Here is a 25,848-nt window from a genome sequence, read left to right on the forward strand (position 1 = left end):
TTAGTCAGCCACCAATTGTGCAAGTTCTCCCGCCTTAAAAAGATGAGAGGCCTGTAAGTTTCGTCATAGGTACACTTCAACTATGACAGACAAAATGAGAAGAACAAATCCAGAAAATCACAGTGTCGGATTTTTTATGAATTTATTTGCAAATTGTGGTGGAAAATAAGTATTTGGTCACCTTTTGGTCACCTACAAACAAGCAAGATTTCTGGCTCTCACAGACCTGTAACTTCTTCTTTAAGAGGCTCCTCTGTCCTCCACTCGTTACCTGTATTAATGGCACCTGTTTGAACTTGTTATCAGTATAAAAGACACCTGTCCACAACCTTAAACAGTCACACTCCAAACTCCACTATGGCCAAGACCAAAGAGCTGTCAAAGGACACCAGAAACAAAATTGTAGACCTGCACCAGGCTGGGAAGACTGAATCTGCAATAGGTAAGCAGCTTGGTTTGAAGAAATCAACTGTGGGAGCAATTATTAGGAAATGGAAGACATACAAGACCACTGATAATCTCCCTCGATCTGGGGCTCCACGCAAGATCTCACCCCGTGGGGTCAAAATGATCACAAGAACGGTGAGCAAAATCCCAGAACCACACGGGGGACCTAGTAAATGACCTTACAGTGAGCTGGGACCAAAGTAACAAAGCCTACCATCAGTAACACACTACGCCGCCAGGGACTCAAATCCTGCAGTGCCCCCTGCAGTGTCCCCTGCTTAAGCCAGTACATGTCCAGGCCCGTCTGAAGTTTGCTAGAGAGCATTTGGATGATCCAGAAGAAGATTGGGAGAATGTCATATTGTCAGATGAAACCAAAATATAACTTTTTGGTAAAAACTTAACTTGTCGTGTTCGGAGGACAAAGAATGCTGAGTTGCATCCAAAGAACACCATACCTACTGTGATTCATGGGGGTGGAAACATCATGCTTTGGGGCTGTTTCTCTGCAAAGGGCCCAGGACGACTGATCCGTGTAAAGGAAAGAATGAATGGGGCCATGTATCGTGAGATTTTGAGTGAAAACCTCCTTCCATCAGCAAGGGCATTGAAGATGAAACGTGGCTGGGTCTTTCAGCATGACAATGATCCCAAACACACCGCCCGGGCAATGAAGGAGTGGCTTCGTAAGAAGTATTTCAAGGTCCTGGAGTGGCCTAGCCAGTCTCCAGATCTCAACCCCATGAAAAATCATTGGAGGGAGTTGAAAGTCCAGTGTTGCCCAGCAACAGCCCCAAAACATCACTGCTCTAGAGGAGATCTGCATGGAGGAGATCTGCCAACAAAGGGTAAATAAAAAATAATATAATATAATATATGCCATTTAGCAGACGCTTTTATCCAAAGCGACTTACAGTCATGTGTGCATACATTCTACGTATGGGTGGTCCCGGGAATCGAACCCACTACCCTGGCGTTACAAGCGCCATGCTCTACCAACTGAGCTACAGAAGGACCACTAAAGTATTGAGATAAACTTTTGTTATTGACCAAATACTTATTTTCCACCATAATTTGCAAATAAATTCATTAAAAATCCTACAATGTTGAAGTGTACCTATGATGAAAATTACAGGCCTCTCTCATCTTTTTAAGTGGGAGAACTTGCACAATTGGTGGCTGACTAAATACTTTTTTGCCCCACTGTATGTATGTTGTCTATAGTGTATTTGCAGAGCTAGTTTCCAGGTGCTGAGTAAATAGAGAGCAGTGTAGTCTGGTCCGAGGCTGAAGGATGTCCTGTCTATGAGGACTCTCCCAGGCCACACCTAACATGAATCTCCTTCTCTTCTCCACTTTCTCTCTGTCCCTACAGAGATGCTATCCCCACTGCTTTCCTCTCCATGGAAGACTGAACATTGTCACACCTCATTCTGAGACAAATGTTATTGAGCCAGCAGTTTTGGTGAGAAAGTGGATGGGAACTCAACTTTGAAACTCTCTATTCTGACCTTTATCCCAAAGTCATTAAAGTAATTTGAGATAAACACTGAGACACCAATATATTCTCTACACAAGAGTAACATTTTGTCAAGATACTTTTTTTGTATCGTGTGCCATAGAGCGTTACAATAATTCTGTTGTCATGAGATAAAGATTTGAGTGATGTTAATGAGATAATTAGGCTGACAAGTCATTTGGCTCCAATGGTTTCCAATGAGAGAACACTACCGGAGTGGAAAGAAAACAGAAAGTTCACATCGGAAGATAGCATTCCTACTTTCTAAACTGCTCCTATCTTAACTATTATTAACTCCAAGATGGCGTAGCAGTAAGTCGTCCTGTCGTATCGTGTCCCTTGTATATATCGTTTCTTTTTCGTTTTTTACGTATTTTTCTACGCATATCTCTTTAAAAACATTTTGCTAAACCTAAGCTTCCAAATACTCTCCTGCAACCCGCCTCACCCAATGTAGCAACTTTTTCCTAAAGTATTTATATTTACTTGAACCGGAACCCCTCAACTGAAGCTAGCTAGCTAACTGTTCAGGGAAGTCAGGAACCAATACACGCGCAGTCAGTCAGGAAAGCTAAGGCCAGCTTCTTCGGGCAGAAGTTTGCATCCTGTAGCTCCAACTCCAAAAAGTTCTGGGACACTGTGAAGTCCATGGAGAACAAGAGCACCTCCTTCCAGCTGCCCACTGCACTGAGGCTAGGTAACACGGTCACCACCGATAAATCCATGATTATCGAAAACTTCAACAAGCATTTCTCAACGGCTGGCCATGCCTTCCGCCTGTCTACTCCAACCTCGGCCAACAGCTCCGCCCCCCCTGCAGCTCCTCGCCCAAGCCTCTACAGGTTCTCCTTTACCCAAATCCAGATAGCAGATGTTCTGAAAGAGCTGCAAAACCTGGACCCGTATAAATCAGCTGGGCTTGACAATCTGGACCCTCTATTTCTGAAACTATCCACCGCCATTGTCGCAACCCCTATTACCAGCCTGTTCAACCTCTCTTTCATATCGTCTGAGATCCCCAAGGATTGGAAAGCTGCCGCAGTCATCCCCCTCTTCAAAGGGGGAGACACCCTGGACCCAAACTGTTACAGACCTATATCCATCCTGCCCTGCCTATCTAAGGTCTTTGAAAGCCAAGTCAACAAACAGGTCACTGACCATCTCGAGCCGGTCACGGGTGCACCTCAGCCACACTCAAGGTACTAAACGATATCATAACCGCCATCGATAAAAGACAGTACTGTGCAGCCGTCTTCATCGACCTTGCCAAGGCTTTCGACTCTGTCAATCACCATATTCTTATCGGCAGACTCAGTAGCCTCGGTTTTTCGGATGACTGCCTTGCCTGGTTCACCAATTACTTTGCAGACAGAGTTCAGTGTGTCAAATCGGAGGGCATGCTGTCCGGTCCTTTGGCAGTCTCTATGGGGGTGCCACAGGGTTCAATTCTCGGGCCGACTCTTTTCTCTGTATATATCAATGATGTTGCTCTTGCTGCGGGCGATTCCCTGATCCACCTCTACGCAGACGACACCATTCTATATACTTTCGGCCCGTCATTGGACACTGTGCTATCTAACCTCCAAACGAGCTTCAATGCCATACAACACTCCTTCCGTGGCCTCCAACTGCTCTTAAACGCTAGTAAAACCAAATGCATGCTTTTCAACCGATCGCTGCCTGCACCCGCATGCCTGACTAGGATCACCACCCTGGATGGTTCCGACCTTGAATATGTGGACATCTATAAGTACCTAGGTGTCTGGCTAGACTGCAAACTCTCCTTCCGGGCCCTCGCTACATATTCGTCGCCAGACCCACTGGCTCCAGGTCATCTACAAGTCCATGCTAGGTAAAGCTCTGCCTTATCTCAGTTCACTGGCCACGATGGCAACACCCATCCGTAGCACGCGCTCCAGCAGGTGTATCTCACTGATCATCCCTAAAGCCTACACCTCATTTGGCCGCCTTTCGTTCCAGTACTCTGCTGCCTGTGACTGGAACTAATTGCAAAAATCGCTGAAGTTGGAGACTTTCATCTCCCTCACCAACTTCAAACATCAGCTATCTGAGCAGCTAACCGATCGCTGCAGCTGTACATAGTCTATTGGTAAATAGCCCACCCATTTTCACCTACCTCATCCCCACACTGTTTTTATTTATTTACTTTTCTGCTCTTTTGCACACCAATATCTCTACCTCTACATGACCATCTGATCATTTATCACTCCAGTGTTAATCTGCAAAATTGTAATTATTCGCCTACCTCCTCATGCCTTTTGCACACATTGTATATAGACCCCTTTTTTTCTACTGTGTTATTGACTTGTTAATTGTTTACTCCATGTGTAATTCTGTGTTGTCTGTTCACACTGCTATGCTTTGTCTTGGCCAGGTCGCAGTTGCAAATGAGAACTTGTTCTCAACTAGCCTACCTGGTTAAATAAAGGTGTTCTCAACTAGCCTACCTGGTTAAATAAAGGTGAAATAAAAATAAAAAAAATAAATAAAAATATCTTCCTACATTGACACTGCTTTATTTCCCCATGGCCAGGTTTGAAAACAGACACATAATCACTTAGTAGATAATAATCAGATATTATCATTGTGATGGCACTTTTCATTTTTAGTCTGGATGAATGTGTATCATTTTCTTTCCATGCTCCTGTCCTGACAGCTATGGAGCAGTGTTATGCTCCCTCTCATCTCATTCAGAAGTAACTTTGGTTACAGAGAATTGAATAAACCTGTCAGACTCTGTTTTCCAAGTTGGCAGAGGAGTTCACTCCTTTCTTCTCACATCATGTGTTGATAATTGTGGTACTTTAAAAGCACAAATGTCAGGGAAGAACAATATGTCATATCATTTTGCTGACAGATTGGCCCGGTGTGCATCCAGTAACCACAGAAAGAATAATACAGGCGGACTCCAGAACAAACACAGGTTAGCGTTTTTTATCATGAATCCTGTTCTGGAGGCAGTTTTTCAGAGTGGTCACTAGCTAGCACAGCCACAAAGTATATTATCTGATTTTAAACATAACCCTACCTTAATACTAACCTTAAACACACTGCTAACCCTAATGCCTAGTTTGAATCTTGAATAAAGACCAAAAATCACATTTTTGTTTTCTTGAATCTTTTACAATGTAGATCATTTTGACTTTGAAGCTCCGCTATCTAACGCGAAATCGCTCAGTTCTGCCTCCAGGGCAAGACTCATGACTATTAACACCAACCTGCAAAACAATGAGAGCTGATTGGCTTGTGGAGTGGTACATGATGTTTAATGGTCCCTAGGCTGCATTGCCGTGCATTAACTCTTTCACTCAAATACCATTGGCAGATATGTGTACCACAGTAGTACATAAAAACAGTTTTGTCTTCGGTGCTACAGTTTTGACAGTTCTTGGCAGTCCTACAGCAATAACCATCTGTGAGATGAAGAAGAGATTTATAATGTCCATATTTTGCCAATATCCAACCAACTGAACTGCAGTTATGTTCTTGAAACACTTGAGTTCAAGAGTATCTCTGTCTATGGAGAACTGAAACAACTGTGACTCGTGTCTGAACTTGCTCTGACTGGGAAGCTGAGACATGCACTGTGACTAGTGTCTGAACTTGCTCTGACTGGGAAGCTGAGACATGCACTGTGACTAGTGTCTGAACTTGCTCTGACTGGGAAGCTGAGACAAGCACTGTGACTAGTGTCGGAACGTTCTCTGACTGGGAAGCTGAGACAAGCACTGTGACTAGTGTCGGAACTTTCTCTGACTGGGAAGCTGAGACAAGCACTGTGACTAGTGTCGGAACTTTCTCTGACTGGGAAGCTGAGACAAGCACTGTGACTAGTGTCGGAACTTTCTCTGACTGGGAAGCTGAGACAAGCACTGTGACTAGTGTCGGAACTTTCTCTGACTGGGAAGCTGAGACAAGCACTGTGACTAGTGTCGGAACTTTCTCTGACTGGGAAGCTGAGACATGCACTGTGACTAGTGTCGGAACTTTCTCTGACTGGGAAGCTGAGACAAGCACTGTGACTAGTGTCGGAACTTTCTCTGACTGGGAAGCTGAGACAAGCACTGTGACTAGTGTCGGAACTTTCTCTGACTGGGAAGCTGAGACAAGCACTGTGACTAGTGTCGGAACTTTCTCTGACTGGGAAGCTGAGACAAGCACTGTGACTAGTGTCGGAACTTTCTCTGACTGGGAAGCTGAGACAAGCACTGTGACTAGTGTCGGAACTTTCTCTGACTGGGAAGCTGAGACAAGCACTGTGACTAGTGTCGGAACTTTCTCTGACTGGGAAGCTGAGACAAGCACTGTGACTAGTGTCGGAACTTTCTCTGACTGGGAAGCTGAGACAAGCACTGTGACTAGTGTCGGAACTTTCTCTGACTGGGAAGCTGAGACATGCACTTTGACTAGTGTCGGAACTTTCTCTGACTGGGAAGCTGAGACAAGCACTGTGACTAGTGTCGGAACTTTCTCTGACTGGGAAGCTGAGACAAGCACTGTGACTAGTGTCGGAACTTTCTCTGACTGGGAAGCTGAGACAAGCACTGTGACTAGTGTCGGAACTTTCTCTGACTGGGAAGCTGAGACAAGCACTGTGACTAGTGTCGGAACTTTCTCTGACTGGGAAGCTGAGACAAGCACTGTGACTAGTGTCGGAACTTTCTCTGACTGGGAAGCTGAGACAAGCACTGTGACTAGTGTCGGAACTTTCTCTGACTGGGAAGCTGAGACAAGCACTGTGACTAGTGTCGGAACTTTCTCTGACTGGGAAGCTGAGACAAGCACTGTGACTAGTGTCGGAACACCGCTTGACATCACAGTTTAAACATGGCAGAGAGACAGAGAGAGACAGAGAGAGAGAGAGAGAGAGGGAGACAGAGAGAGACAGAGAGAGAGAGAGACAGAGGGGGACAGAGAGAGACAGAGAGAGAGAGAGAGAGAGAGAGAGAGAGAGAGAGAGAGAGAGAGAGAGAGAGAGAGAGAGAGAGAGAGAGAGAGAGAGAGAGGCAGAGAGAGGGAGACAGAGAGAGAGGGAGGCAGAGAGAGGCAGAGAGACAGAGGCAGAGAGAGGGAGGCAGAGAGAGAGAGAGACAGAGAGAGAGAGAGAGAGAGAGAGAGAGAGAGAGAGAGAGAGAGAGAGAGAGAGAGAGAGAGAGAGAGAGAGAGAGAGAGAGAGGAGAGACAGAGAGAGAGAGAGAGAGAGAGAGAGAGAGAGAGAGAGAGAGAGAGAGACAGAGAGAGGCAGAGAGACAGAGGGAGGCAGAGAGAGGGAGACAGAGAGAGGGGGAGACAGAGAGAGAGAGACAGAGAGAGGAGACAGAGAGAGAGGGAGACAGAGAGAGAGGGAGACAGAGAGAGAGGGAGGCAGAGAGAGAGACAGAGAGAGAGGCAGAGAGAGAGAGAGAGAGAGAGAGAGAGACAGAGAGAGAGAGAGAGAGAGAGAGAGAGAGAGAGAGAGAGAGAGAGAGAGAGAGAGAGAGAGAGAGAGAGAGAGAGAGAGAGAGAGAGAGAGAGAGAGAGAGAGAGAGGGAGGCAGAGAGAGGCAGAGAGACAGAGGCAGAGAGAGGGAGACAGAGAGAGGCAGAGAGAGGGAGACAGAGAGAGAGGGAGGCAGAGAGAGGCAGAGAGACAGAGCAGAGAGGGAGACAGAGAGAGGGAGACAGAGAGAGAGAGAGAGGGAGGAGAGAGAGGCAGAGAGAGAGAGAGGCAGAGAGAGGGAGACAGAGAGAGAGGGAGACAGAGAGAGAGAGAGAGAGAGAGAGAGGCAGAGAGACAGAGAGAGAGGGAGACAGAGAGAGGGAGGCAGAGAGAGGCAGAGAGACAGAGAGAGGCAGAGAGAGGGAGACAGAGAGAGAAGGAGACATAGAGAGAGGGAGACAGAGAGAGAGGGAGACAGAGGGAGACAGAGAGAGAGGGAGACAGAGACAGAGAGAGAGGGAGAGAGAGAGAGAGAATTCCATGGAGGAACAGATGGGGGCCATTAGGGACAAGGAGATTGGAGCGGCATGGTAAGAAGTGAACAGCCTTAGAGAGCCTGTAATCTGGCCCGGCCGCCTGGCGTTAGAGCTTGGGACCATGACGAACGGGCAGCTTGTCGCAGAGTGTAGACTCCACCAGAGCTGACAAATCATTGACCTTCTCTTACTTTCTCACTGTCACACAATGTATGGGATCAACACCACCTTATCTCAGCTCTGAAAAGTTCCAGGAGTTTTTTTCAGGAGTTCATAAGCGGTTGGCGCCGGGACTTCTTTTCTCCTAAATGTAATTTGACTGGACTTTGAACAATGGCAATGTTCACCAAGTATTCCCTTTGGCTGCCTCATTTGTCTTTATCTGAGAATTGCCAACCTCCTTACGGCCAACCAATAAGTAGATCCCATGTGAAGGGGAAAGTGAAGTCATTATTATGGTTTTTCCTGCTACTTTAAATGAGTTTAGGGGGCAGTGGAGGGTGCCATTCAGACCTCATTTCAGGACTGTGGCAACCATTGTGACAATCTACGATAAGCGCATTTAGCAGTTCTGCAGCATATGGTTTCTTAACTTATTGACTGTCAAACTAAGGGACATACGGACAGACATTGCAGACAAACACAGATGTTCATGCACACACGGACTCACATATAACTTTCTGAAACAGTCAAATAATCTACAATATATATACAAATCAGTGGATTTGGCTATTTCAACCGCACATGTTGCTGACAGGTGTATACAGTTGTGCACACAGCCATGCAATCTCCATAGAGAAATATTGGCAGGGGAATTGCCTTACTGAAGAGCTCAGTGACTTTCAAAGTGGCACCGTCATAGGATGCCATCTTTCCAACAAGTCAGTTCATCTAATTTCTGCCCTGCTAGAGCTGCCCTGGTCAACTGGAAGTGCTGTTATTGTAAAGTGGAAATGTCTGGGAGCACCAACGGCTGAGCCTCGAAGTGGTAGGGCATACAAGTTCACAGAACGGGACCGCTGAGTGCTGAAGCGCGTAGTGCGTAAAAATCGTCTGTCTTCGGTTGCAACACTCACTACCTAGTTCCAAACTGCCTCTGGAAGCAACTGCACAGGAACTGATGGTCGGGAGCTTCATGAAATGGGTTTCCATGACCGAGTACCCACACACAAGCCTAAGATCACCATGTGCAGTGCCAAGTGTTGGCTGGAGTGGTGTAAAGCTCATTTCCATTGAACTCTGGAGCAGTGGAAACGTGTTCTCTGGAGTGATGAATCACGCTTCACCGTCTGGTAGTCCGACGGCCGAATCTGAATTTGGCGGATGCCAGGAGGACGCTACCTGAACCAATGCATAGTGCCAACTGTAAAGTTTGGTGGAGGAGGAACAATGGTCTGGGGCTGTTTTTCATGGTTCGTTCTAGGCTCCTTAGTTCCATTGAAGGGAAATGTTAACGCTACAGCATACATTGACATTCTAGAAGATTCTGTGCTTCCAACTTTGTGGTAACAGTTTGAGGAAGGCCCTTTTCTGTTTCAACATGACAATGCCCCCTTGCACAAAGCGAGGTCCATACAGAAACGGTTTGTCGAGTATGGTGCTCGACCTCACTAATGCTCTTGTGGCTGAATGGAAGCAAATCCCTGCAGCAATGTTCCTACATCTAGTGGAAAGCCTCAGAAGAAGAATGGGGGCTGTTATAGCAGCAATGGCGAGACCAACTCCATATTAATGCCCATGATTTTGGAATGAGATGTTTGACGAGCAGGTGTCCACATACTTTTGGTCATGTCGTGTATGTCTATTCCCACAGAGGTGTTGTTTTTTGTAAATGGGCAGCAGGTAGCCTAGCACTTGTGAATGTTGGGCCAGGAACCTAAATGTTGCTGGTTCGAATCCTCGAGCCGACTAGGTGAAAAATCTGTCGGTGTGCCCTTGAGCAAGGCATTTAACCCTAGTCTCTCTGGATAGGAGTGTATGCTAAATGACACATTTTTAAGATGTGTATCAAAGAATGCATAAAGGATTGGTGTACTACAGACGCCTCTCACCACCTCCTATGCCCTGGAGCTGCTGTTGTCACTGTGTTGTCAAGACCACAATGTAGCTGGGGGAATTGAACAGCCTCTAATTAGGCAGTAAGAGAGAACAGCCTCCACTGATCTATCACCTGATCTGGCTTTGATGTGACGACTTCTCCCATTTCTGAGAGGCTGTGTTATGGTGTAAACAAATGAGGAATCTCCACATGTACCACATGTTGATGAGGAAGTGTTGGGTAAATAATGGTGCCGTCGTGGAATTATCCATGACCTACACCTTGGCTCCTCTCCACCTTTGAATTAATACAAATTGGCCATTTTCCTAGTTGAGAGGCAGACAAATTAATGTTAATTCCTGACTTAAGCTTAAAGGGAGACTCGTTGCCTTAACTTGAGCATGGCCTTTCAATAGACTGTAGCCAGAAAAAACAGTGGACGAGACTTCTGTATGTGTGTGGTTATACTGTATATACAGTACCAGTCATGTTTGTACACACCTACTCATTCCAGGATTTTGTCTTCATTTTTACAATTTTCTACATTGTAGAATAATAGTGAAGACTTCAAAATCATGAAAAAACACATATGGAATCATGTAGTAACCCAAAAAGTGTTAATCAAATCAAAACATATTTTATATTTGAGATTCTTCAATGTAGCCACCCTTTGCCTTGATGACAGTGTCGCACACTCTAGGCATTCTCTCAACCAGCTTCATGAGGTAGTCACCTGGAATGCATTTAAATGAACAGGTCTGCCTGTTAAAATCATTTATTTCCTTCTTAATGCGTTTGAGCCAGTCAGTTGTGTTTTGACAAGGGAGGCGTGATATACAGAAGAAGCCCTATTTGTTAAAAGCCCAAGTCCATATTATGGCAAGAACAGGTCAAATAAGCAAAGAGAAATGGCAGTCAATCATTACTTTATGATATGAAGGTCAGTCAATCATTACTTTAAGATATGAAGGTCAGTCCATCATTACTTTATGATATGAAGGTCAGTCAATCATTACTTTATGATATGAAGGTCAGTCAATCATTACTTTATGATATGAAGGTCAGTCAATCATTACTTTAAGATATGAAGGTCAGTCCATCATTACTTTAAGATATGAAGGTCAGTCAATCATTACTTTAAGATATGAAGGTCAGTCAATCATTACTTTAAGATATGAAGGTCAGTCAATCATTACTTTATGATATGAAGGTCAGTCAATCATTACTTTATGATATGAAGGTCAGTCAATCATTACTTTAAGATATGAAGGTCAGTCAATCATTACTTTAAGATATGAAGGTCAGTCAATCATTACTTTATGATATGAAGGTCAGTCAATCATTACTTTATGATATGAAGGTCAGTCAATCATTACTTTAAGATATGAAGGTCAGTCAATCATTACTTTATGATATGAAGGTCAGTCAATCATTACTTTATGATATGAAGGTCAGTCAATCATTACTTTATGATATGAAGGTCAGTCAATCATTACTTTATGATATGAAGGTCAGTCCATCATTACTTTATGATATGAAGGTCAGTCAATCATTACTTTATGATATGAAGGTCAGTCAATCAATCATTACTTTATGATATGAAGGTCAGTCCATCATTACTTTATGATATGAAGGTCAGTCAATCATTACTTTATGATATGAAGGTCAGTCAATCATTACTTTATGATATGAAGGTCAGTCAATCATTACTTTAAGATATGAAGGTCAGTCCATCATTACTTTAAGATATGAAGGTCAGTCCATCATTACTTTAAGATATGAAGGTCAGTCAATCATTACTTTAAGATATGAAGGTCAGTCAATCATTACTTTATGATATGAAGGTCAGTCAATCATTACTTTAAGATATGAAGGTCAGTCAATCATTACTTTAAGATATGAAGGTCAGTCAATCATTACTTTATGATATGAAGGTCAGTCAATCATTACTTTAAGATATGAAGGTCAGTCAATCATTACTTTAAGATATGAAGAACAGTCAATCATTACTTTAAGATATGAAGAACAGTCAATCATTACTTTATGATATGAAGAACAGTCAATCATTACTTTATGATATGAAGGTCAGTCAATTTGACTGAGGTGTCCAAACGTTTGACAGGTATATATATATATATATTAACATTTACATTTAGTCACAGTGAGTGTCAGATAAACTCAAATGACTGTGCTGTTAGTGAGATCCAACTCTAAACCACAAGTGAGCTTTCTCATTCCCAATTCTCTCCCGAAATGTGTTGGTCTATAAACATTTATTTTCTTTGGTTGTCCATTGGTCTTGACTTGACTAATATGCCACAATACCACAATGTCAAAACTTAGACATTGCATTGATCATATAAAACATTTACAAAGTGCAATGTCAAATACAACGAAACATCTATGTTCAGATTTGCAATGTCTAGAAAACATCTTTCAATAGTCATGCAATCGTTATCCAATGTTAAATGTCTGATGGTGTTTGTGTAACAGTTTTAATGGTTTTACCCAGGATTCCCTTATATGACTCTTATAGTGTTTACACAGGCCGTGGTTATATCTACTTACATCCCTGTGAACCAAAACCGACTTACTAATATTCAAATATGGCCAACAAACATGTACTTGCTAGGAACCTCTCATTTCCTGTTTGAAAACACACAGACAAGTTGTTTTGCTTGTAGCGATTTTATCACGACTTCAACGTAATTACTTTGTTCATTTTTCAATGACTGCTTATGTCACAGCTCAGTCACCATCTGATCTGGAGTCAGGCAAGCTGAACAAACAGCACAGCAGACACGATCACCCCTCTCCAGACTTCTCCCTCTCTCTCCTTCACCTTCTCTCGCTGCCACAGATATGTGGTTGTCAGGGGAGAATATGTGTATGCAAATCTGAGGAACACAGACCAAATATTCACAGTCAGATGAAGTCCTCTGATAAACCAACTCACGTCCTCAATCTGTACAACACTGATTAGAAGAGATGTAAATGAGCCTGAGTGAAGACGACGGGAACATGGCAGGCGTCTGGCCAACTTCTCTAATGATCCTCTTCTCTGTGTAGGAGTCGGTCAATACCGTAGCTTAGTTACCAGAGGCTGTGCCAACACCTTGATGATGTCTGCTACAACGTGTCCACAGATGTGCAGAGTAGATGGCGTAACCACACAGGGGCCATAAAGAGACAGGCTAAATCGTCAGTCTTACACACCTGGCCATGTTCTCTCACTGGACTAACGTTAGGCAGGGAACATTGGTTCACAGTTAAGTAAGTGTTATTGTTTTGTCAGTGGAATTGCTTTCATTTCCCCAGAGTGACATTGAAAGGAGATCACTGGGCTTCAAATGACTGTGCGGATAATTTGTGGTATCATCATGTTTGGCTTAAACAAGTTAGTTGGGGATCAAGATGACACTGTCTTAGTTGAAAGGAATATGAATATTCTTTTCCAGCAAAGAGGATTCCCCTTCAGAGTTTCTTCCTATGAGCTTGTCTTTGGTACTGTCTCCTCGGCTAGATTTCATAAAGCACTGGGTGACTAATGCATTGGTATAAAAACAAAACAATGTACAAATCACATTTGAGGGATTGAGTGATTTTGACAAGACTGAAGGGTCGTGAGAAAGGAAACTGTTTCACCTGAGGGAAGGAGTGAGTGGGAGTTGAACTTTTAAAGGTTTACAATGTCAAAATTCAGTGTCTCCCCACTTTGACAGACAAACCATATGTCTTCTTGTCCCCATCGAATGTGTAGAGTCAGTGGTAAGACATTTACAGATAGCAGACAATAACTCTGTGACTATGTAGCGATACGTCTCCTTTCCACCAACCAACACGGAATAAAGCACGTCCCATGTTAGGACTACAGCGCAATCCTCACCCAACAAATCAACACGTTTTTACTTGATAGCCTGCCAGAGGGCCCTCAGATTAATGTCAGGAAAAGTATAGACCATAAGACAATTCAGAAAGCTGCATAAGGTTTTCCCTTGTAACTCATTTAAACACACAATATTTTCAGAGAGATTTACTATCCTGTCCTACTGTCTTTCAGAGAGATATCTTTCATTCAAACAGATATCAAGCGGTTAGCTACACTCTTCTGACAGCATCATTACTCAATGATATTAGTAACAACTACTGAACCCAAAACGATACACTTTGAAACTCATGGACTGTGCATTTCCCCATATGCCAAGGTTCCTGGATGCTTAGGGACAAGTCTGACAGAAAACCACAGGATAAAAGGATTCTTCTGGCATGCAGCTCGTATAACTCACATGGAAATCATATCTGGTGTTCATCTGGGGATGATCACATGAATAGAGAGCTACACTAGAGTCTTAGTGAACCCTAAATAGCGGTTTAATTCTCCCTGACAATATGACCATTATTCCACGGGCATCTGTCCAGTGCTTGTGCAACCCGATGAGTTGAACATTATTACTTGGCAAAGCTCATCTCAATTTTCACTCTCAATGGATCAAGCATCGAATAGACATAGAGGCAGTGGAGATTATAGAGAGGAACATTTTGATTCAATTGAATTATAAGACACTCTTGACATTTATCTTCAGGTTGATCCAGCTCTAATGTGAAATCAGTGTCTGATATTAAACCTGGCATAGTTGGCCCAGATATAAGCAGGATGTCCCGTGGATCAACACCTAAGGCTTCCTTCTCTTATCCTGATACAAATAAACAACAATGGCTGAACCCCAGTCCATATATCATCAGCACAGATGGTAATATTTCAGTCAGCCTCTGAAGGAGATGGTAAAGCCTATAGTTTGTGTTTACCAGAGAACAATGGTGTCACCTGACACATGATGTGAGCAGTGAGTCACCAGAGGGCCGGGGGCAGATCATAAATTCAACCAAGGCATGAAATGCAACAAAAGACAAAGTGCGCCCACCCCATCCTGTCCCCTGTCCCGTGCCGTCCCACCCCGTCAAGGCCTCACAGAGCCCTCTCCCTCACCCCACACAATCACCCAAATGTATTAGTGGCAGGTGACTGGCTGGATGGAGGCAGAGTACTGATTGACATGCCAAGAGGCACTGCATTACCATCTGTTAGGCATCAACAAATCGAGACAAAGCGCACAAAATCAAGTGCATTTTTTAGAAGGGAAACTAATCACCGCGCTGTCCTTGAAGGTAGAGAGCGTAAAAGGGGTCACCCACCATACCGTCTCTAATGCATCCCTTCATACTTTGTTCCAGTAAATCAGTATAGCATACGAGACATCAACAACATTTTGTTACATTTATGTGTTTAAAGACAAGGGCTTTAGGAGAGGAAAATGCATGTCACGGTGTTACACATCTGGTGCTAATATGTCCAGTACTGCGTTCATATGGTGTGAGACTTTCAGTCCTGTTTCCACTTTTACCCTACAGCAGTAGTATATTATCCACGCCATTGCAGGACTGGTAGCAGCACTAGGGATGTGTCCGTGGGACTAGAGAACACACAGCCAGCAGGAAAATAACATGGAACTAGCCAAACACGCTTAGCTTGATCTTATAAAAATGCACTGTTAAAATGATGGGAACCGCTGAAGAATACAGTATATGTATGAAGTATTACATCTGGTTCCAGAGGTGACCACATGGGGCTTCTCAGCTGGAGCTGAAACTAACAGATATATGAGGAACATACAACTGATGGAGAGAAGAACAAATGTGATTGGATGATGCATCTTCACATAGTCTAACAATTGCTGTGCTCGTAGTGCTGCTGATTTAGTCAAATAAATATATGAAATAATACCATTTTTGGTTTGGTCCTTTGTGTTTCAACTTCCTATCACACTCTTTTGATGGCAATCTGAATAATCATAAATCTGTTTTCATTCACACTCGTTATTTCATTAGCCACACAACTGCAGGGAAGATTGGCCAAAACAAAAGCCTCATTCAATTTAGCCTCTTTTCAAAATTAAGACACAAAGGGAGTGTGGGGCACAATAACAGAAGCCTTGTCTCTTTCCTGATTTTCAAATAGTCGATTAATTAAAGAGGGTGATCTGTGTTTGAGTCTGCAGCTCCACTGCCAGTCTTCATCAACTATGATTAGCCTCAGCGCAGCACCACGGCCAGTCTTCATCAACTATGATTAGCCTCAGCGCAGCACCACTGCCAGTCTTCATCAACTATGATTAGCGTCAGCGCAGCACCACTGTTGTATGTGGCTCTGGTTCCACTACACTCTCTGGCACCTCTGACTGCTGTTGTCCATGATCCCCTGCAGCACGCTTCAGCACCATGCAGCGCCCTCCAGCACACTAACGCAACCATCCAGCACCCTGCAGTATCCTGCATTACACTCCAGCACCCTGCAGAACCCACCAACACCGTGCAGATCCCTGCAGCACCCTGATGCACCGTTCAGCACCATTCTGCACCCCACCGTTCAGCATCGTTCAGCACCTTCTGTCAGTCTGCAGCACCCTGCAGCACCCCCCTTCCAGCACATTCCAGCATTGTACAACACCCTGCAGCACCCTCCAGCATACTGGAGCACCCTCCAGCATTGTACAACACCCTGCAGCACCCTCCAGCATACTGGAGCACCCTCCAGCACCCCCCCTTCCAGCACATTCCAGCATTGTACAGCACCCTGCAGCACCCTCCAGCATACAGGAGCACCCTCCAGCACTGTACAGCACCCTGCAGCACCCTCCAGCATACTGGAGCACCCTCCAGCACTGTACAGCACCCTGCAGCACCCTCCAGCATACTGGAGCACCCTCCAGCACTGTACAGCACCCTGCAGCACCCTCCAGCATACTGGAGCACCCTCCAGCACTGTACAGCACCCTGCAGCACCCTCCAGCATACTGGAGCACCCTCCAGCACTGTACAGCACCCTCCAGCACCCTCCAGCATACTGGAGCACCCTCCAGCACTGTACAGCACCCTGCAGCACCCTCCAGCATACTGGAGCACCCTCCAGCATACTGGAGCACCCTCCAGCACTGTACAGCACCCTGCAGCACCCTCCAGCATACTGCAGCACCCTCCAGCACTGTACAGCACCCTGCAGCACCCTCCAGCATACTGGAGCACCCTCCAGCACTGTACAGCACCCTGCAGCCAGCTCCATATTTTCTCCAGATTCCAGTGTCGGAGATGGTTTTGTGTGTCTAGACTGAGACCGCACAGTGTCGGAAATTCCAAGTACTTCTAAACCATATATTTGATGTTATATAGAGTTGCTTCCATGGTGTTCTCTATGGCTTTTCCAGAAATATCTTTGTGAAAACTTCAGGAACCACAAAAGAAAGAAATTTTAAAAATGTACACATGATAAAAGGCCTTACCCTACACCCTTCAGGACAGGAGTGAGAGTTATGGTTAGATCGGAGAACTGTTTAGCAATAGGGTTGTAGCCTACGTTACATACGGAATTCTTCATCCCTTATTCCCATTTTGTAATGTCAGCACACATTGACTTCAAGTTGAAACAAAATCTCCACTCTGTATATATGTTGGTTTGAAACAGCTGGTTCTAATATCTCCCACGTGACATAGGGCCATAAACGCCAAACAGCCGACTCAGTTAACATGGTATGTTGTGAGGAGTGTGAAGAGTGTGGTTAGCGTGACGGTGATGATGGCCGAAGCAGCGGGGGGGTTGTTGTGAGGAAATGGTGTGTGTAAATGCTGTGTCAGGGATGAAGATGCACAGATCTCCCAGGTTCACTACATAACCAGGCAAGCCCACGCCATGGTGGTATAATTAAGCAATAAGGCCCGAGAAGGTGCGGTATATGGCGAATATAACACAGTGTCGTGTCTTTGGCTATGCCGATTAGGTGATATGACATGCTATTCTATAAAATAATTTTTCCATAATTAATATTACCTGATTGAGCTAATCATGTAAATGTAATTAACTAGAGAGTCGGGCACCACAAAATAATATTTATAGAGCTGTTATCTTCCGAATAAACTCTTAAAGACCAAGTAATATTTTACATCAATAGCAGTCAATATTAATCGTCATCTTAATTCAGTCTCATCTGAAAGTTGTAAATTCTTGGTTATCTGCACGAACCCTGGCTAACAAGTTGAATCAGCAATAAAAAATTGGGTTTAATTATTTATTTACTAAATACCTAACTACTCACACAGAATTATACATACACATATTTAAATCATAAAGTCACAAAGGAAAATGTCCCTAGCGGGCAGAACTGATATGACAGCTGGTTACACAAAGAAAAGGGGCTGGGTTTGAGTGAAAGAGCGGGAAGACTGAGGGAAGACTGAGGGACAAAGAGAGAAGCTGTGCTATCGTAAATACAGTATCTTACGCATTCTAAATTAATGCCCATTTGGAAAAGGAAAATGCAATAAATATTTACTCTGAGCTGCACTTTGGTAGGTTGGTGGTAGATGGAAGGCCGTTGTTGCCCCACCAAGTCCTTTGAAGAATGTCTCTGCTGGTAAATTGAATACGTTGTAGTAACGTCGTTGTGTGGTAGACGGGATACTCTGTTTGTTCCTTCCTAACCCTCGTTTGCAGCGGCTGATGCTAACTCAACAGCTAGGAGGTATCACTTCTGTAGTGAATAACAACCAAAGCTCACGCTGATGTTGGCTTCGTTCGTTCTGAACCATTCTGACATCGGACCGCCGTCCTCACGTCCTCGGAACAGGAGGTTATGTTGTTGTCAAGGGCATATATAGGAAGGGAGAGGAGGGCGTGTTTGAAAAGTTTTATAGGCCACTGATTGAGCAGAGCCCTATCTTATGAAAACCCAAATCTCCCATTTTAGAAGCTAAAATCAAATTTCATCTCATCACGAATAATTTCATATTCAAACATTTAAATTGAACAACAATTCCATGTGAATCCGATAACTCTGATGTGTAGACTTTCCACTGTAGAGTTTATGTCATCTTATCATTGATGAGAATGTCTCAGATGACAACCGAACTGACATCATATTCATTAAGTACCACTGCATATGTTCAATTGGTCGGATTACCAGAATATAGTTCATTTCCCCCCATCTTCTGATGTTCCCAGAATCTCTATATTAACCAATGATTTTGCAAATGTAACATCAGTAGGGTAGAGAGAGGAAAAAAGGGGGAAGAAGTATTTATGACTGTCATAAACCTACCCCCAGGCCAACGTCATGACAACGGCTAAGGGCTGCTTTTAGGCACGATTCAACACAGAGTGCCTGGATACAGCCCTTAGCCGTTGTATATTGGTAATATACCACAAACCCCCGAGGTGCCTTATTGCTATTATAAACTGGTTACCAACGTAATTAGATCAGTAAAAAATAAATGCTTTGTCATACCCGTGGTATAGGGTCTGATATACGACAACTGTCAGCCAATCAGCATTCTTGGCTTGAACCACCCAGTTTATAATTCAGGATAAACCCAGTGCTTCATCAGCTCAAGTGGTAATGAAAGAACTGACATCATGTCCTTTAAGAAGAACTCTCTAGTCAGTCAGAATGTTCATCAATGTCACAGCTAGAGTCTTTCAGTGGTGTGACTCTTGCCCTTATGCCCCATCCAGCCAGCCTCTGGTAATTATTTCAGGACTGTTCCTCTGCAGGATAGCCAACTGTCATCTCCAATAAGTTAAAGGAGAGGGAGTGTTAGTCATTAGCATATCATTATCACCCTTTTGTCACAAATGTTCTAGTTCATGTAGGCTCTTTTTAGCAGTCTCATATGTCAGTTATAGGGGGACACCACTCTGGCTCATTCCTTATTCACTCACATAAAACATTTCCCTCTCAAATTCTATTTTGGTCACTCTACATTTGACAGCAGTCAGAAAGACAGAAGAATCCCTGGTCTACAGCAGGGTCTGTGTTAAGACCACCACTGCCCCTAGTGCTACAGACTGAGAAATGCAAGAGAACAAGCACAGAGATATTTATAGGTCACGGTAAACGTGCAATGTTTCAAACCAGATGTGGAAACCAGAATGTTTATGTGTGCAAATGTTTGCAAGTCTGAATGTTTAAGTTAAAATGATGTTGCCAAAGCAAAACAAGGAGAATGAAAAAAAAGGGCATAAACTTCAAAGGACCGTCTCATCTGATTTTTAACCTCTTAAGACCTGCCATTGTATTAAATGACCCCTAACCTCTACAGTTCCTGACAATGCCAGAAACCCCTGCTTCAGCTATTCCCCCAAACCTTTCAGAGCCTAGTATTTATTGGCTGTGTCCGATCCGCACTGTCCACCTGCTTTTTCACTTTCCCTGGCAAAAAAAATATTACATTCCTGTCATAATTCACAACCACTTTCCACCCAATAGAACCCTGAAGCTCAAAGAGCCTTTCTCAGAACAACATTAAAATGGAGACAATCATTTATGAGCTGACAACAATGACAGCCGCACACAAATAGACAAATTCTGAGCTGCTTGCATAATTAGATAAAAGTTCAGTTTTTTGCACATGAGAGAGAAAGTCTCTCAGATCTTCATTTGGATGTACAAAGAAAGAGAGAAAGAGGGAATCAGGTGTCTAAAATCCTGTTCACTGCAGTGAATTACAGATGACATCTAGCAGGATGGATGCCTACGCTCCCTGTCCCCCTTCTCCACCCCCCGACCCCTGATAGTCCACCCAGGCCCACGATTCATCCATCCGCTCCGGTGACCTTGTGGGAGGTACAGAAAGTCAGATTTTGAAGCACAATGTTACGTAATTAAAACCTCCTGGAGCCTTGAGGGTAGATAAAAGAGTGAGAGAGATAGAAGAGAGAGAGGGTTTGTGTGTGTGTGTGTGTGTGTGTGTGTGTGTGTGTGTGTGTGTGTGTGTGTGTGTGTGTGTGTGTGTGTGTGTGTGTGTGTGTGTGTGTGTGTGTGCGTGTGCGTGTGCGTGTGCGTGTGTCTGTGTCTGTGTCTGTGTCTGTGTCTGTGTCTGTGTCTGTGTCTGTGTCTGTGTCTGTGTCTGTGTCTGTGTCTGTGTGTGTGTGTGTGCGTGTGCGTGTGCGTGTGCGTGTGTGTGTGCGTGTCAAAGAGGGAGGAAATAGAGAGAAAGCACTGGACTTGAAAAGTGACCTCTACACGAAAAATATACAAAGCATCTGGATCCCAATTCTAATTGCTAGCTGTAATTAGAGCCATGGCCTGAGCAGAACCGACTCATTTCCAAATATAGAGGATCATCATACTGATTCAACCAATGATAATTGCTAGGTACAAAATGTTCATAGACTTCGCATGCTCCTCTGCACAAGACTGAATATAATCATCAGAACACATGCACACAGAGAAGCCTTCAGCCTTTTAAAATGGCAGCCAGATTCAGTGCTGTGGGCAGAGCTGCTGAGAAGCTCTGTGGTCCCAACGTCTCTGTGGTCCCAACGTCTGGGCCCCAGCTGGGCCCTAACTCAACCACAACACTCAGAACATAGCTCATCAGCATCTCTCTCTCATTTAACCAGCCCCACTACAACATCGACAACTTCCCCATGGGTAATGTACATCACTGTTGCCATCTATAGGATAACAGAGCTCATGGCCATTCTATAATGTTGTTATATAGCAGGGAAAGGCATCCCTGGTCCTGGAGTGTTGCAAGCACTTCATGGTTTTGAAGGCCAGGTGTTGAATTTAGGCAATCACTGAACTGATCAATTAGCTCAGTTGGTCAAGTGTGGTGCATAGTTGGAACAAAATCCTGTGTGTGTGTGTGTGTGTGTGTGTGTGTGTGTGTGTGTGTGTGTGTGTGTGTGTGTGTGTGTGTGTGTGTGTGTGTGTGTGTGTGTGTGTGTGTGTGTGTGTGTGTGTGTGTGTGTGTGTGTGTGTGTGTGTGTGTGTGTGTGTGTGTGTGTGTGTGTGTGTGTGTGTGTGTGTGTGTGTGTGTGTGTGTGTGTGTGTGTCCTGCGGCACTCCAGGAACGGGGTTGCCAACCCCTGTTATTTAGAGTGTATGTAAGGTGGTCAAAATAATAATGTAAGATGAACAAAATAATAATAATAATGTCACATATGGTATATTGTGATTGGGTGAACCAGATCAGAGGAGATTGGGGAGGTCCATCCTGCTCAGTTAATTTCATAAGAATAAAATGTTAAAAACATTTAACAAGTTATCCTTTGTAGGTAAAACTATACTAAATATAATTGTTACATCTGCCCCTGCCACGCCCTCTACTTCTCATCCTACTTCTCATCCTGTGTCTCCCTAACCTGCCACTCCCAGTGCTCGCTCCCTCTCTGTCTCTCTCTCTGCGTGTATCTGATTGTGTGAGTGGAGACAGGTTTGCTGGAGTCAGAGCAGATCCCCACCAGCTGCAACCTGTTCCATAATCAAAACCTCTACAAATACTCAGCTGTCATGTCTTTGGCATCATTAAAAGTGAAGACTGTTATTTTATCAAGTCAATTATCTGTAATTATTATTACGTGATTAAACTAATCATGTAAATGTAATTTACTAGGAAGTCGGGGAACCACGGAAAATCTTTAGATTACAAAGTTAGCATTTTCTGAATATATATATTTTAATATTTGATCAATTAGTCTTCTATTAATGAATTATTCTTTACCTCACGTCAGTCTCATTCCCAACATCTGTACAAACCCAGCCATTTTTCTATAAATCATCAATACACCAATTGGCTTAATCATTTATTTACAAACAAACTAAATAATCACAGAAATGCATAAAGAAACAAACAGTAGATATTGTACTGACAAGGATAGGGAAGACTCCCTAGTGGGCTAAGCCGATATGAAGGCTTGGTGGACAAAGGGAAGTGGGTGTGGACTGAAAAAGAGCGGGAAAGACAAAAGGGATCACTACACACAGTTGATAATTATATTAATTTCAGTGCAAATCATTTGCACATGAACGCTCAGTCGGGAATAATTGCAATCAATATATATTTACACCCATGTGTCATTTCGATTTCTGTTGGAATCGTCAGTCCGTCTGCTGGAGAGTTCATCCGAGTCTCTCTCTCTCTTTCTGTTTCCCTGAAGATCACAGTCTTTCGTGGTTAGAATGGCTACTCCAGAGTACCATTCAGAAATGTTCTCACAGAATAGATGTTTTGGCAGTTGTCGGGATTCGCATCCCAGGTTTACATAATTTTTAGCTGCAGACTAGTAATTAGTATCTAAATTTTGCTCTTATTCTGTAGGGATCGACAATCTCAGAGTTGAACCATTTCCAGCCGTGTATTCAATGCTCCACGTGGTATGGTTTCCTAGTCTTGGTACTCAATCCTGTGCCACCTCAGTTTACACCGAGGTATGCGTGGTCTAAACTATTTGCAATCACAGCTCACGCTGTGGGTTTGTTCAGTCTGAAGAGGATTTTCTTAGGAGGGGTTTTTATTACTAACAATAGGAAAGGGCTGTTCCATGACGTCAGATCATGTCTGTGCTCACAGGGGCCAATGACTTAGTTCAACTTTAAAGGGAATGAAATGCTCTCACATTAAAGGCTTAATCTTTACTCATTCATTGTATACAAGAATTAGATGCAAACTTCATAACTGAGGCACCTGTATAAACAAAGTTAGGGTAATGTGGCTGTATTGTCTATCATGAGGTCACAAACATGAAACAAAACATATTGGGTCATAGCTGGCTTCTCCACCGACCGTTTACACATTCTCCAAAATATGGATATTGTTCAGTTTTCAAATTCTGTGATGTAGTAGAATTTGGCGGGAGTTCCTTTGTTCTACTGTGAAACTCTCTGCCTGAAATTTACGACCTGAGATAACAGAACCTGGGTGTAGGAGAGAGTGAGAGAGGGGGAAGCCACAATCTATACACAGAAGGGCCACGTCATGACACTTCCACGCTGCCAGCCATGCCACTTCCACGCTGCCAGATCATAGCCTTTTCTCAGTCATTCTGCATTTCAAGCTGTTTGTTCCAGCGTAGTTCTTGTTATCCTGTTGTGCCAGTTTTTCCCTGACGCTGCTTTTATCTCTGATACCGTTCCATCTGCTCTGACTCTGGTCCCTGTCTCCAGTCCCTCTTCTCGTAAGTTCTGCTTCCCTGCCCTGGACCACCGCTCTACTGCTTCCTTGGATTCCGCTTCGGACCAGCTTACCCTGCCCCCACTCCAATTGCCCCAACATTTGCCTCAATTCCTGGTTCCCTGCTACCCGCCCGAGCTGCCCCTGGCCTGCACCCCACCCCACCCCCACTCCCGCTTGTCTATAAATACCTAAGTTACTGTATCCCTTGTCTCCTCGTCTGCACTTGGGTTCACTTGCTCCGCCGCTAATAACAATAATAACATGTCACCAAATAATTGATTGAAACACAACAGCACTCCTTAGGGTAGCACCATGGTGTAGCCGGAGTACAGCTAGCTTCCATCCTCTACGGGGTACATGTTCTCAAACCCTTCCATAGACTTACACAGTAATTATGACAACTTCCGGAGGACATCCTCCAACCTATCAGAGCTCTTGCAGCATGAACTGACATGTTGTCCACCCAATCAAAGGATGAGATAATTTATCTAGTACTGAAAGCATAAACTACAACTAGACAGGAATGCCATGTGTAACATGTCGTGAGTAGTTGACTCAAAGAGAGAGAGAAAGACAGTAGTTTAAAAAATATTAACAAATTCATTTCTTCCAAAAAGAAGGAGGAGCAAGAGAGAGAGCGAGAGTCTCTTTTAAACTTTCAGTTTCACTTACTTAGCTAGCAAATGCGATTAGCTAGTTTAGCCTACTCAAATACCCTGCCCAAACAGAGGGATGCTATGTTAGCTAGCTGGCTATGACTATCCAACACAACACTGGAACTCAAGGTAAGCTTTTGGTTTTACAAATGTATTGCCACTGGGGCTCGCCGGTGTACGTGCTAAACTGCTTACTGACTGTATGCTGTAATGTAACTGCATGATTGTAGTGGGTTTACTAATACAAAACTAGTAGTTATATTAGCTACAGTGACTTGCGAAAGTATTCACCCCCTCTGGACTTTTTCCTATTTTGTTGTCTTACAACCTGGAATTAAAATAGTTTTTTGGGGTTTGCATAATTTGATTTACAAAACATGCCTACCATATGCAAAATATGTTTTGTTGTGTAACAAACAAGAAATAATATGGATGGGTTGCTGGTGTACAGCAATCTTTAAGTCATACCACAGATTCTCAATTGGATTGAGGTCTGGGCTTTGACAAGGCCATTCCAATATATTTCAATGTTTCCCCTTAAATCACTCGAGTGTTCCTTTAGCAGTCTGCTAAGGGTCATTGTCCTGCTGGAAGGTAAACCTCCGTCCCAGTCTCAAATCTCTGGAAGACTGAAACAGGTTTTCCTCAAGAATATCCATGTATTTTGCGCCATCCATCATTCCTTTAATTCTGACCAGTTTCCGAGTCCCTGCCGATGAAAAATAATTGTGTTCTCGGGTGATGAGAAGTGTTGGGTTTGCGTCAGACATACTGTTTTCCTTGATGGCCAAAAAGCTCAATTTTAGTCTCATCTGACCAGAGTACCTTCTTCCATATGTTTGGGGAGTCTTTCACGTGCCTTTTGGCAAACACCAAACATTTTAGCTTATTTTTTTCTGGCCACTCTTCCATAAAGCCCAGCTCTGTGGAGCGTACGGCTTAAAGTGGTCCTATGGACAGATACTCCAATCCCCACTGTGGAGCTTTGCAGCTCCTTCAGGGTTATCTGTTGTCTCTTTGTTGCCTCTGATTAATGCCCTCCTTGCCTGGTCCATGAGATTTGGTGGGCGACTCTCTTTTAAAAACATTTTTTTTACTACGCAAGTCAGTTAAGAACAAATGCATACATATGCACCCATTACTTTTCCATTTATTCTTTTTCTTTAGAAAAGGTTATTTTTTTCATTTCACTTCACCAATTTGGAC

General features: G+C 43.7%; 1 protein-coding gene across 4 annotated transcripts in view; it reads right to left on the reverse strand.

Moving 5' to 3' along the window:
- The window catches only part of LOC118381439 (roundabout homolog 1-like), a 611,139-nt gene that overhangs the window by 431,183 nt on the left and 154,108 nt on the right, over nt 1-25,848 (reverse strand). The window lies entirely within an intron of this gene.

Source organism: Oncorhynchus keta, chromosome 1, assembly GCF_023373465.1.
Source record: "Oncorhynchus keta strain PuntledgeMale-10-30-2019 chromosome 1, Oket_V2, whole genome shotgun sequence".
In the NCBI taxonomy this organism is placed as follows: Eukaryota; Metazoa; Chordata; class Actinopteri; order Salmoniformes; family Salmonidae; genus Oncorhynchus; species Oncorhynchus keta.